General features: G+C 44.8%; 1 pseudogene; it reads right to left on the reverse strand.

Annotated features, from left to right (window-relative positions):
- Positions 1–224: 224 nt before the first annotated feature.
- Positions 225–9,546, reverse strand: LOC146397676 (neudesin pseudogene; annotated as a pseudogene).
- Positions 9,547–10,620: the final 1,074 nt, after the last annotated feature.

The raw sequence follows: 10,620 nt of genomic DNA on the forward strand, positions 1-10,620 counted from the left end.
CAGGATCCAAGCTGCATCTGCAACCTACACCACAGCTCACGGCAATGCCAGATCTATAACCCACTGAGCAAGGCCAGGGATCAAACCCACAACCTATGGACACTAGTCAGGTTCGTTACCACAGGGCCATGACTAGAACTCCTGCAGGCAGCCTATTTTGCAAGAGATTTTGCACCTGTCTCCCTGCCTCACCCTCCTAGAAACATAGTCCTGCAGATGGAACATCAGAACTCATCCTTTATGTCAAAATGGGGATGGCTGGTCTTTAGGCTTAATGTCCAGGTGGGGCTGCCATCCTCACTGAGGATTCTTTGGGCATAATTGACTTAGTATTCGTGGTGAAGATGTCACCCAGGGATTCCAGGGGTAGTATTGTGGGTGAGGTCTTTAGGACCCAGGGACTTCTTGGCCACCCCTCTGGTGGAGTCTTTCCAGGTCAAGGTGTTATAAGGGACTCTTCATCCCTAGAACGCTCTTTTTGGAAATGACATCAAACACCACCCCTTTGACTGCCATGTAGATGAGCTGTGCTTCCTCCTCCCACCATAGTGGGCCAGCTCTTCCTCTGCGAAGAGCCGCATCCAGGGCCTGCTCGGTCAGGTGAGGCACCTGTCAGGCCCTGGGCAGGTAGCCCCAAGGCCAGCACCAGGACCGGAGCAGTGCCAACAAGCCACTCTGAGGGGCAGGACTGCTATAGTAAGTGTGCCAAGCAGGACCTGGGGCCTCAAGGGTCACTTGTAAACTTTGCTGCAGTATGTGCAGTGACAACAACCCTGGACTTGGGAGCAGGACACCTGGAGGCAGAGCACCCAGCTCTCCCTGGAGGCTAGACTCTTCAGGTTTCCCACCTGGCCCTTACATTTCTCCATCTATAAAATAAGGGTGTTAAGTGGAGCGATTTCCAAAGTCCCAGCCAGATCTGAATGTCTGTGGTTTATGACTCCCAAGAGTTTTTCCTTATCTGTTCTCAGCCTTGGGTACTCATTAAAATCACTAGGAAGCTTTAAAAAAAAAAAAAAAAAGAAAGAAAGAAAAGAAAAAAATACCAGAGCCCAAGCCCTAGCCCGAGAGACTCTGATTCAGTCGTTTTAGGGTGGGGCCCAGCCAAAGCCCCTGGGAAGACTCAGATGCGCAGATGAGATGAGCGCTGAACGGAAATCTCCCCTGCCCAGGACCCACACACAGATGAGGGAAAATGTAGCAGGACAGATGCCCGAGGCACAAGCAGAGCAGCTGGAGGCAAGTCCAGACGCTGGGATCCCGGAGTAGGGGGTCTCCTGGTTACTCTCCAGGAAGAGGTGGATAAACAGAGCCAATTTCCTGGCCTCCCGCTCTTTACCTCCCATCCATCTTCCCATCCTCCAGCTGAGAATTGAGGGGGAGGAGGAGATGGAGGCGGCAGCTGCCTAATCTGGGGAGATTTTCTCAGGGGTGGGGGGGAGGTGGATTTTGGCTCCAGCCTCCCTCCTCCCTCACAGCTGGAGCTGGAGCTGCCAGAGTGAGCGCTGGGGCTGGGCTCCCAGCTGCTGGCAGTTGTTCCTGTGTTATCTCCCTGACAGCTGCAAACCTCCTGACGTGTGTTCTGTGAGTGCGCCTGTGTCCAAGTGGGAGTGTGTACCCTCGAGCAGAATAAAAACAAGAGGAAGAGTCAGAGCCCACGAAGTTTGCCTATTCTTCTTCAACTTTGAGACCCCCTTTAAGCCCTGTCTGACCCCCACCCACCTCCAGGCTGCTTGATGCCCCCTCCACACCGCTCCCATAAGCCTCTGGTGCCCCCTCTCACTGAGATCCAGGCCAGGGGCAGCTTCAAAAATTATAATAGCTATCTTTATTGAGCGCAGACTATGTGCCAGGCATTCTTATAAGTGATTTAGGTCAATGATTCTACTTAGCCCTCGGAACACTCGGAACACCCCTGGAAAGCAAGCACTATTGGTATTTTACAGATGAGCAAACCAAGGAACAGAGAAGTTAATATTTACTCCAAGATCACGCAGCTGCCAAGATTCAAAGTCAGGAAGTCTGATGCTAAAACTTCAGCTCTTAATCGCATGGCTATTTTGCCTTCTGTGGGTGATTGATTCTGGATGAAGTTCTATTTGAATAAATGTGGTCTCTTTCAGCTCTGACACTCTTGCTCACCGTGACATACATTTTATACTTTGATTTTTTTTGTTTTGATAGGGGTTGTTGTATTTTTTCTTTTTTTTTTTTCTTTTTTTTTATATCTTAGGGCCTTCCCCGTGACATATAGAAGTTTCCAGGCTAGGGGTCAAATTGCAGCCTAGGCCACAGCCACAGCCATGTGAGATTCGAGCCACTTTTGTGATCTACATCACACTCGTGGCAACGCCGGATCCTTAACCCACTTAGCAGGGCCAGGGATCGAACCCGCCTCCTCGTGGATCCTAGGTGGGTTCATTACTGCTGCGCTACGATGGGAACTCCTCGACAGGGGGTTGTTTTTAGATAGCACTGGCTGAACTCATTAGCCGCAGCGTCAGAAGTTCCTACATCATCCCTGTAGAGCTCTGCTTCTAGGAGGACTGTCAGAAAGCTTCACTGAAGGAGAAGGACCCAGGGTGGTACTGTCTGCACTGGGCTCCAGGCACCAAAATATTGCTGAAAAACCACTGAAAAAGAGGACCTCCGATGGTGGTGCAGGGCCTGTGGACCTGGACCCTCCCACTTGCAGAGACTTCTGCTCACTGGAAGCCTGTGAGCACTGGGTCCATTTTCCCAACAGAGGGGCTAGGTTGTGTTGAAATCCACATGCCCTTGTTGCCAGTGGTGACTCATGGTCCGCATTTCCAAGATGGCAGGCCAGGGCCTGAATGCAGCTTGTGACCTGGGGCCCACAAAGCTTTTTTTCGCTTCGGTGCGTTTTCTTGCTGAGCTTATAGACTTAGAACGCGCATGGCCATGGGCACGGGGTGATCTGCTGAGAGGGGAGTGACCATGAGAACAGCCAAGATCTTCACTTCAGCATCCCGGCTCTTAGGTAGGAGTCACCCGTCAGACGAAAAAATTGTAGGCTATTCACTGCATTGTTCAACGGGTACCTCCCCAAAGCTGACTTTAGTCCCCAGACTGTTTTTTTAGGAGCTGTATTCTCTTTCACCTCTCTTTAACCAGGTTGTATTTTCATTTGGTTAATTTCTAGCTGGATGGGCAAGCCCTTCCATTTTCTCTTACTAGGTTTTAATTTTTCATTCATTCACACACACACAATTAAAGTTCTTTACCAGAGAGAACTGAGTCCTGCTTTAGGAAACTGTTTTTTTGGTGTAAGCCAGTGCTTCTCAAACACTTGTGGGCATGAGGAGCATCAGGACATCTTGTTAACCATGCAGATTCTGCTTCCGTAGGTCTCGGATGGGGTCTGGGACTCTCCATTTTTTACAAGTTTCCAAGTGATGCTACTGCTGCTGGACCCCAGATCATATATTTTTTTTTTCCTTTGGATAATGTATGTCAAACATCATTTTTTCCAGATTTGTGGATACATTGTTGACATATAACATTGTATAAATTTAAGGTCAGCGCTGTGGTGATTTGACATATGTATATCTTGTGAAATGAGTAAGTGCTGCAATAAGGTTGGTTAACACATTCATCACCTCACATCATTACCCTGTTTCATTTGTTTGTTTTTGTTTTACAGAGTAGATCTTAAAAGTTATACAATGCAATATTGTTAACTATAGTCCCCATGAGGTACATGAAGTCCCCAGAACTTATTCATCTTACAAGTAGAAGTTTGTACCCTTTGACCATCACCTCCCCAGTTCCCCCACCCCCTCGTTCCCGGCAAGCACCAACCCACTCTCTGTTTCTAGGAGTTTAGCTTTTTGAGACTCCTCATATATGTAAGATCATATAGTGTTTCTCTTTCTCGGTTTGACTTATTTCCCTTAGCATATTTCTCTGACATTTTCTTTTTTTCTTTTTTTTTTTTTTTTTTGCCATTTCTCGAGCCACTCCTGCGGCATATGGGAGGTTCCCAGGCTAGGGGTCTAATTGGAGCTGTAGCCGCCAACCTACACCAGAGCCACAGCAACGCAGGATCCGAGCCATGTCTGCAACCTACACCACAGCTCACGGCAACGCCGGATCCCTAACCCACAGAGCAAGGGCAGGGATTGAACCCGCAACCTCATGGTTCCTAGTCGGATTCGTTAACCACTGCGCCACGACGGGAACTCCCTCTCTGACATTTTCATCCATGTTATTGCAAACGGCAAAGTTGCCTTCTTTTTTAATGAGTAATATTTCAACATATATGTGTATATTTGATATGTATATGAAAATATGTATATGTTAAGTATCACATTTTCTTTATCTATTCATAGCACACAGACCTCGAACAAACAATTCAGCGGTCGAGGCAGAAGATAGCTCCCACTCTGTTTTAATTATATAAATATTTCTGTGTGTGTGTGTGTGTGTGTGTGTGTAAATGTGTGTATACCTGTGAACCAGCCGCTGATTTGCTCTGATGCCAGGTGTAAACCCTTGACTTACACACAGGTGTGATTGGACTGAACAGTATTTTTTTAAAAAACATTTTTCAAAATTAAATTATAATTTATTTATAATATTGTGCCCGTTTCTGCTGTACAGCAAAGTGACCCAGTCACACATATATATACATTCCCTTTCTTATATTATCTTCCATCATGATCTATCCCAAGAGATTGGATATACAGTATCCCTGTGCTAGACAACCTCATTGCTTATCCATTCTCAATGTAATAATTTGCATCTACCAATCCCAAATTCCCAGCTTGAGGAGAATTTTTTTTTTTTTTTGGTCTTTTTAGTGCTGCACTCATGGCATATGGAGGTTCCCAGGCTAGGGGTCGAATCGGAGCTGTAGCTGCCAGCCTACACCACAGCCACTGCAGCACGGGATCTGAGCTACATCTGCGACACACACCACAGTTCACGGCAATGCCGGATGGAGGAGTATTTTTTTAAATTTTAAAATGTTTTTATTTTGAAATTTAGTCACAAAGTTGTAAAAATAGTGCAAAACTCCCTTAGAGCCCTCGCTCTGCCTCTGCCAGTGTGAACATCTTACAAAACCTTAGCACAATGATAAAGCACAGAACTTTATAATTGGTATAGCATCATTAGTTAAAGTATAGACTGTACAAAAATTTCCCAATTTTTCCATTGATATCCCACTTTTTAAATATTCTTTCAAGTTTTTTTTTTTTTAAGTTTTATGGCAGTATTGTTGATTTACAATTCTTGCTGCAACAAAGTGATTCAGTTATACATGTACACACATCCATTCTCTTTCAGATTCTTTTCCCAAATAGACCATCACAGACTATTGGGTAGAGCTTCTAATATCCCACTTATTTTAAGAAAAGGAGAAAATATGATGGTGGGGTGACTTGCTTTTTCATTAAAAAAATTTTTTTTTCATCTAGGATTCATGTTATCTGAATGATCCTTCTCTATTCACTATATCTCTTGACCTTCCTTTATATTTTCTATTTCTCTCTTTTTATTGTGATATAAGTGACATATCCTATTGAATTAATTCTGGGTGTACAACATAATGATTTTATATATGTATATATTGTAAAATAATTGCCAGAATAAGTTTGATAGGACTAAGGGTATTTGATTGAGGCAACGACCTCCAATGGTATCTGAGGCCTGTAGAATGATGTCTAACCTCCTTGTCTGGTGTTAAATCCTTGTATCACCCACAGCATGGCCCTCGCAACATTCTCCATGTTTCTATTCCCTGGGTCCAGCCTAGGAATGTCTCCTCGCCTGTGCTAACTGATGCTTTCTCCCCTCCGCATCTTTGCTCACATCTTCTCTCTTCCCAGACGCCCCCTGCCATCTCCATTTGAGGAAGTTCTGTGCATCTTTTGGGGTTCAGCCCAAAGACCACCTCCTGCATGGACCCTTCTTTGAATTCATTCTTCCACACCAAAATCATCTCTCTGCTTCCTCTACTTGTCCACAGTATTTTGAAGCTCTCTTATGACATATCACATCCCACTTTATATATTTCTTTCTGCTCAATTTTTCATTCATTCGTTCAATTTATTTTACTGCTGTGTGCAGGCTCTGTTCCTGGTGCTGAGTTTACAGTGGAGAACAAGGCAGGAAAATGCTGAAAAGACAAATAAAGGAGGGTAGGAAGACAGAGAATGAAGGGGGGAGGGAAATTATTTTAGATATCGCTTTCTAGAAACATCTCTCTGAAGAAGTGAGATTGGAGCTGGCCCCTGAATAAAGCGAGGGACTGCGCTATAACCAGAGTCCTGGAGGCAGAGGGCATGGCAAAGGCAAAGTCTTTATGACAGGAAAAAGTCTGGTAGGTTCTGGGTCAGTGCTTCTTAGACTTCTGCATGCATGGGAATCCGGTGGAGCTCTCATTAAAATGCAGATTCTGACTCAGCAGATGGGGTGAAGCCTGAGATTCTGCATTTCTGACAAGCCCCCAATTCTCATGACAGTCCATCCTAACGAGTGTGGGGTGGTATCTTATTGTGGTTTTGATTTGGATTTCTCTGAGGGTGAGCATTTTTTCATGTGTTTAACCAGCTATTTGTGTATCTTTTGGGGAGAAATGTCAATGGAAGTCCTTTGCCACAACTGAGATATGGGATGGTCTCTTGCACATGAAAAAATGTTCACCATCACTGGCCAGTAAGGAAATACAAATTAAGACACAATGAAGTACCACCATGTGCCCACCCGGATAGTTGAAAAGAAAAACATCTGATGTTACCAAGTTTTGATAAGAATGTGGAGAACGTGGACCTTCAAGTAAGTTGCTAATGGAAATGTAAAGTAGTAGAGGCTCTTTGTAAAATCATTCAACAGTTTCTTTCTTTCTTCTTCTTCTTCTTTTTTTTTTTGTCTTTTTTTGTCTTTTGGGGGGCTACACCTGCAGTATTTGGTAGTTCCTAGGCTAGGGGTAGAATTGGAGATATAGCTGCCAGCCTACTGTACAGCCATAGCAATGTGGGATCCAAACTGCCTCTGCGACCTCCACTACAGCTCATGTCAATGCTGGATCCTTAACCCACTGAGCAAGGCCAGGGATCAAACCCGCATCCTCGTGAATACTAGCCAGGATCCTAACCCTCTGAGCCACAATGGCAACTCCCATTTGACGGTTTCTTTTAAAAGTGAACACATTTTTGCTATGCAACCCAGCAATTGAACTCCTAAGTATTTACCCAAGAGCAATGAAAATATATGTCCTGCTAGAGGGTTAGCTGTAAGTAATATTCACTGCAGCATTATCTGTAATAACACCCAAACTGGAAATAACGTAAATGCCCATCAACCAGTGAACAGATAAACTAAATATCATACATGTATACAGTGGAATACTACTCACTAGAGAAATAAACCAATGACAAATACACAACAGCATGGCAGAGTCTCAAAAACAGGCCAAGAGAAATAAGCCAGATATGAAAGACCCTATGACTCTACTTGTATGAAATTTTGAGCAATGGCAAAATTACGATGACAAAAGCTTATTCTGTGGTTGTCAGGGGCTGGCCGTGGGTTCAGGGATTGACTGTTAAAAGGGCACAAGGGACATTTTTGCAGTAATGAAAGTGTTCTAAGACGTGAGCATGTTCGTGGTGGCACACTGCATAACTTTACTAAAACTCACTGAACCGCACGCTTCAAATGAGTGAATTTCATGGTATGTACTTTATTCCACAATAAACTTGTTTAAAAAAAAAAGCCTTAATATGTAAAAGCCACCTACTCAGAAAGCAACCCCCCCACCCCCCCATCCCCCCAAAAGAAAATCCACACAAAACTCTGCTGGGGATGCCTGTGGTTCTACGCTTTGCTGGCTTCCCTCATAGCTCCCTGATGGGTTCCAGCCTGCTCCATAAACACCCACCTCCTCTGCTCACCCAGCAAAAGCCACGGCCCCGAGGGCTGGCCTTCGGTCCCCAGCTCTCTAACACCAAAGCCCCTCTCCACACCTTCTCGCACAAGCTTTAACTCTCCTCCAAGAGCAAGTGATTCCCAAAGGTTTGTCTCCATCCCCATCTCTTCCTTGAGCTTCAGACTCTTTGACTCTGATGTTTCTTGGCAGGTTAAGGCCTGCCGGTGCCTGTGGGACTGGGTACCACATATGCCACATGTGCAAAATTTAACTCATCTTCTGCCCCTTTCACTTCCTTTCTTGCATATCTGCCTTGATGTTACCACCATCCACACAAACTTCAAGCCAGAAATGTGAGGGTCAAATGCAAATCAATCACCAGAACTGGTGGCTCTCTTTCTCTCTCTTCTTTTAAGATAAAGTTCTTGTACACAAAAAAGTTCAGATTTTAAATATTCCGTTTGATGAAATCTGATGGCTAGATACACCTATGTAACCATCAGCTCATCAACAAAACAGGATACAGAACATTTTTATCCTTTGTGGACATTCCCCCAAACCTCTTCCTCATCCCAACACACTGTCTGGTTTCTAACATGATAGATTAGTTTTGTCCATATTCAGATTTCCTATAAATGGGCTCACGCAGCATGTTCTACTTTGTGCCTGGTTTCTTTCACTTATCATGATGTTTCACTTTTCATCCGTGTCATTGCATGCATGGTGAGTGTCCTCCTTTTTATTGCTTACTGGTATTCCATCCTGTGGCTATACCATAATTTGCTTATCTATGCCTTTGTTGATGAGCATTTGGGTTGCTTCCAGTTTTGCAACATTTGAATAAAACTGCTATAAACTTTCTTTGTAGTTTTATTGGGAACATATTTTTCTTGTACAAGCTTTTGGGAACATATTTTTCTTGGGCAAGTATCTAGGAATGGAATTACTGGGTCATAAAATAGATGTCTCTTTAACTCTATAAGGAACTGTCAAAGATCTCTAAAGTGTTTGTGCTATTGAACCCTCCACTAACAGTGTACTGTGCCTCCATATTCCCACCAGCAAGTAATTTGATCAATCATTTTGATTACATCCATTCTAGAAGGTATGAAGTGATAGCTCATTGTAGTCTTAATGTGCATGGCCACGATCACTAATGGTGTGGGCCACCCTTTCATCTGCTTATTGGGCATTCATGTAGCTTCTTTGGTAAGGGGTCTGTTCCAGTCTTGGATCCATCATTTTCTTGGATCAGTTGTCTTTGTGGCTTTCATGTGTTGGATGGTCTTGTTGATTATGAAATTCTAAACTTTCCCCTTTTGGTCCCTTCCTTCCATCCTTCCACCACTGTGTTACTTAGTTCACACGCTTCCCACATCTCAACCAAAGTGTTATTGAAGCATTCTGACTAGTGTTTTCAACACTACCGTTGCTCCCCTGTATTTTTGGAGAAAGCAGAAAAATCGCTATAAATCAGCCCATGTCACTCCTCTGTTACCCATAACTTACAGGAAAACATCAGCATCTTAGAATGACAATAAGGCCATTAGCACGTATCCAGACGTCCTTCCACTCCCCATCAGCCTCACCTCCTTCCACTCCCCGTCTTCTGGTTTGTAGGCAGTAGGGCTAATCACTTGTATGGCTGCCATGCAGTTTCTCGTTGCCGAACTTTTGCTGTGTCATCTTCTTTATTAGAATACCCTCCTCGCTTTCTTTCTCTGATCCTCTCTTTTCTTTCCTAAGAGTCAGGTTCAAGGGCTTCCCTCCCAGGAAATCTTCTGTAAACCATCTTGGGTTCCTCCTTTAAGGTCCCAAAGCAACGGGGTGTACATTCATCAAGAGCTCCAGCGGTGTTGACATTTTTAGCTTCTGCTGCTTCTCTTCCCTGCTCCTCAGTAGCTGAGAGGCTGTCTTCTTTATCTTTGAACTTATAAACCCAACCTGTGGCAGGAGCTCAGCAAATGCCTTCTGACCGAGGGAATCAATGGCAATTCATTTATTTCTTTGACAGCGATGTCAGGAAAAAGCTACTCACACTTTCAAACCCTCTCAACCTCCCCCCAAAAGATGTGTATAGAGGGACAGGCAGGGCAGGATGAGATGGATGGGTACAATTCCCTCCATCTGAATGGTAGACATCTCCCTGCAGGGAAGAGCTGATTTGCTGTACCCTCTCCATAGAGTGGTACCCTCTACATTCCCCCCACCCCCGACCTGGACAACCATCACCCAGAGTCAATAGCAAGGGGACTAGAGGAGCCCAAGGTGACCTGCTGCCCAAACCCTCTGTTATCTGCCCTCTTTTTGTTGTTGTTGTTGATTTGTTTTGTTTTGTTTTAAGGGCTGCACCTGTGGCATATGGAAGTTCACAGGCTAGGGGTCAAATCAGAGCTGTAGCTGCCAGCCTACACCCCAGCCACAGGAACGCGGGATCTGAGCTGCGTCTCACACCACAATGTCGGATCCTTAACCTACTGAGCGAGGCCAGGGATCGAACCCTCATCCTCATAGTTACTAATCGGGTTCATTACCTCTGAGTCACAAAAACTTCCGTCTTCCGGCGTCTTGCTCTCTGCTTGTCAGCATGTGAAGACAGAGCCAAGACTCCCTTCCTGCTGAAGCCTGTTGTCAGCCTCTGTAGGCCTTGGCTTCGGGGGCAGGACTGAGACTCAGAATCCCACCTCCAGGCCTGCAGGATGATTCTGCTTTCCTCCTCCTTCTCT

The sequence above is a fragment of the Sus scrofa genome, chromosome 13, assembly GCF_054392235.1.
Source record: "Sus scrofa isolate SSC_HxYL_T2T_F1_AM1 chromosome 13, Sscrofa_HxYL_maternal_Yorkshire_Landrace_v2.0, whole genome shotgun sequence".
Taxonomy (NCBI): Eukaryota; Metazoa; Chordata; class Mammalia; order Artiodactyla; family Suidae; genus Sus; species Sus scrofa.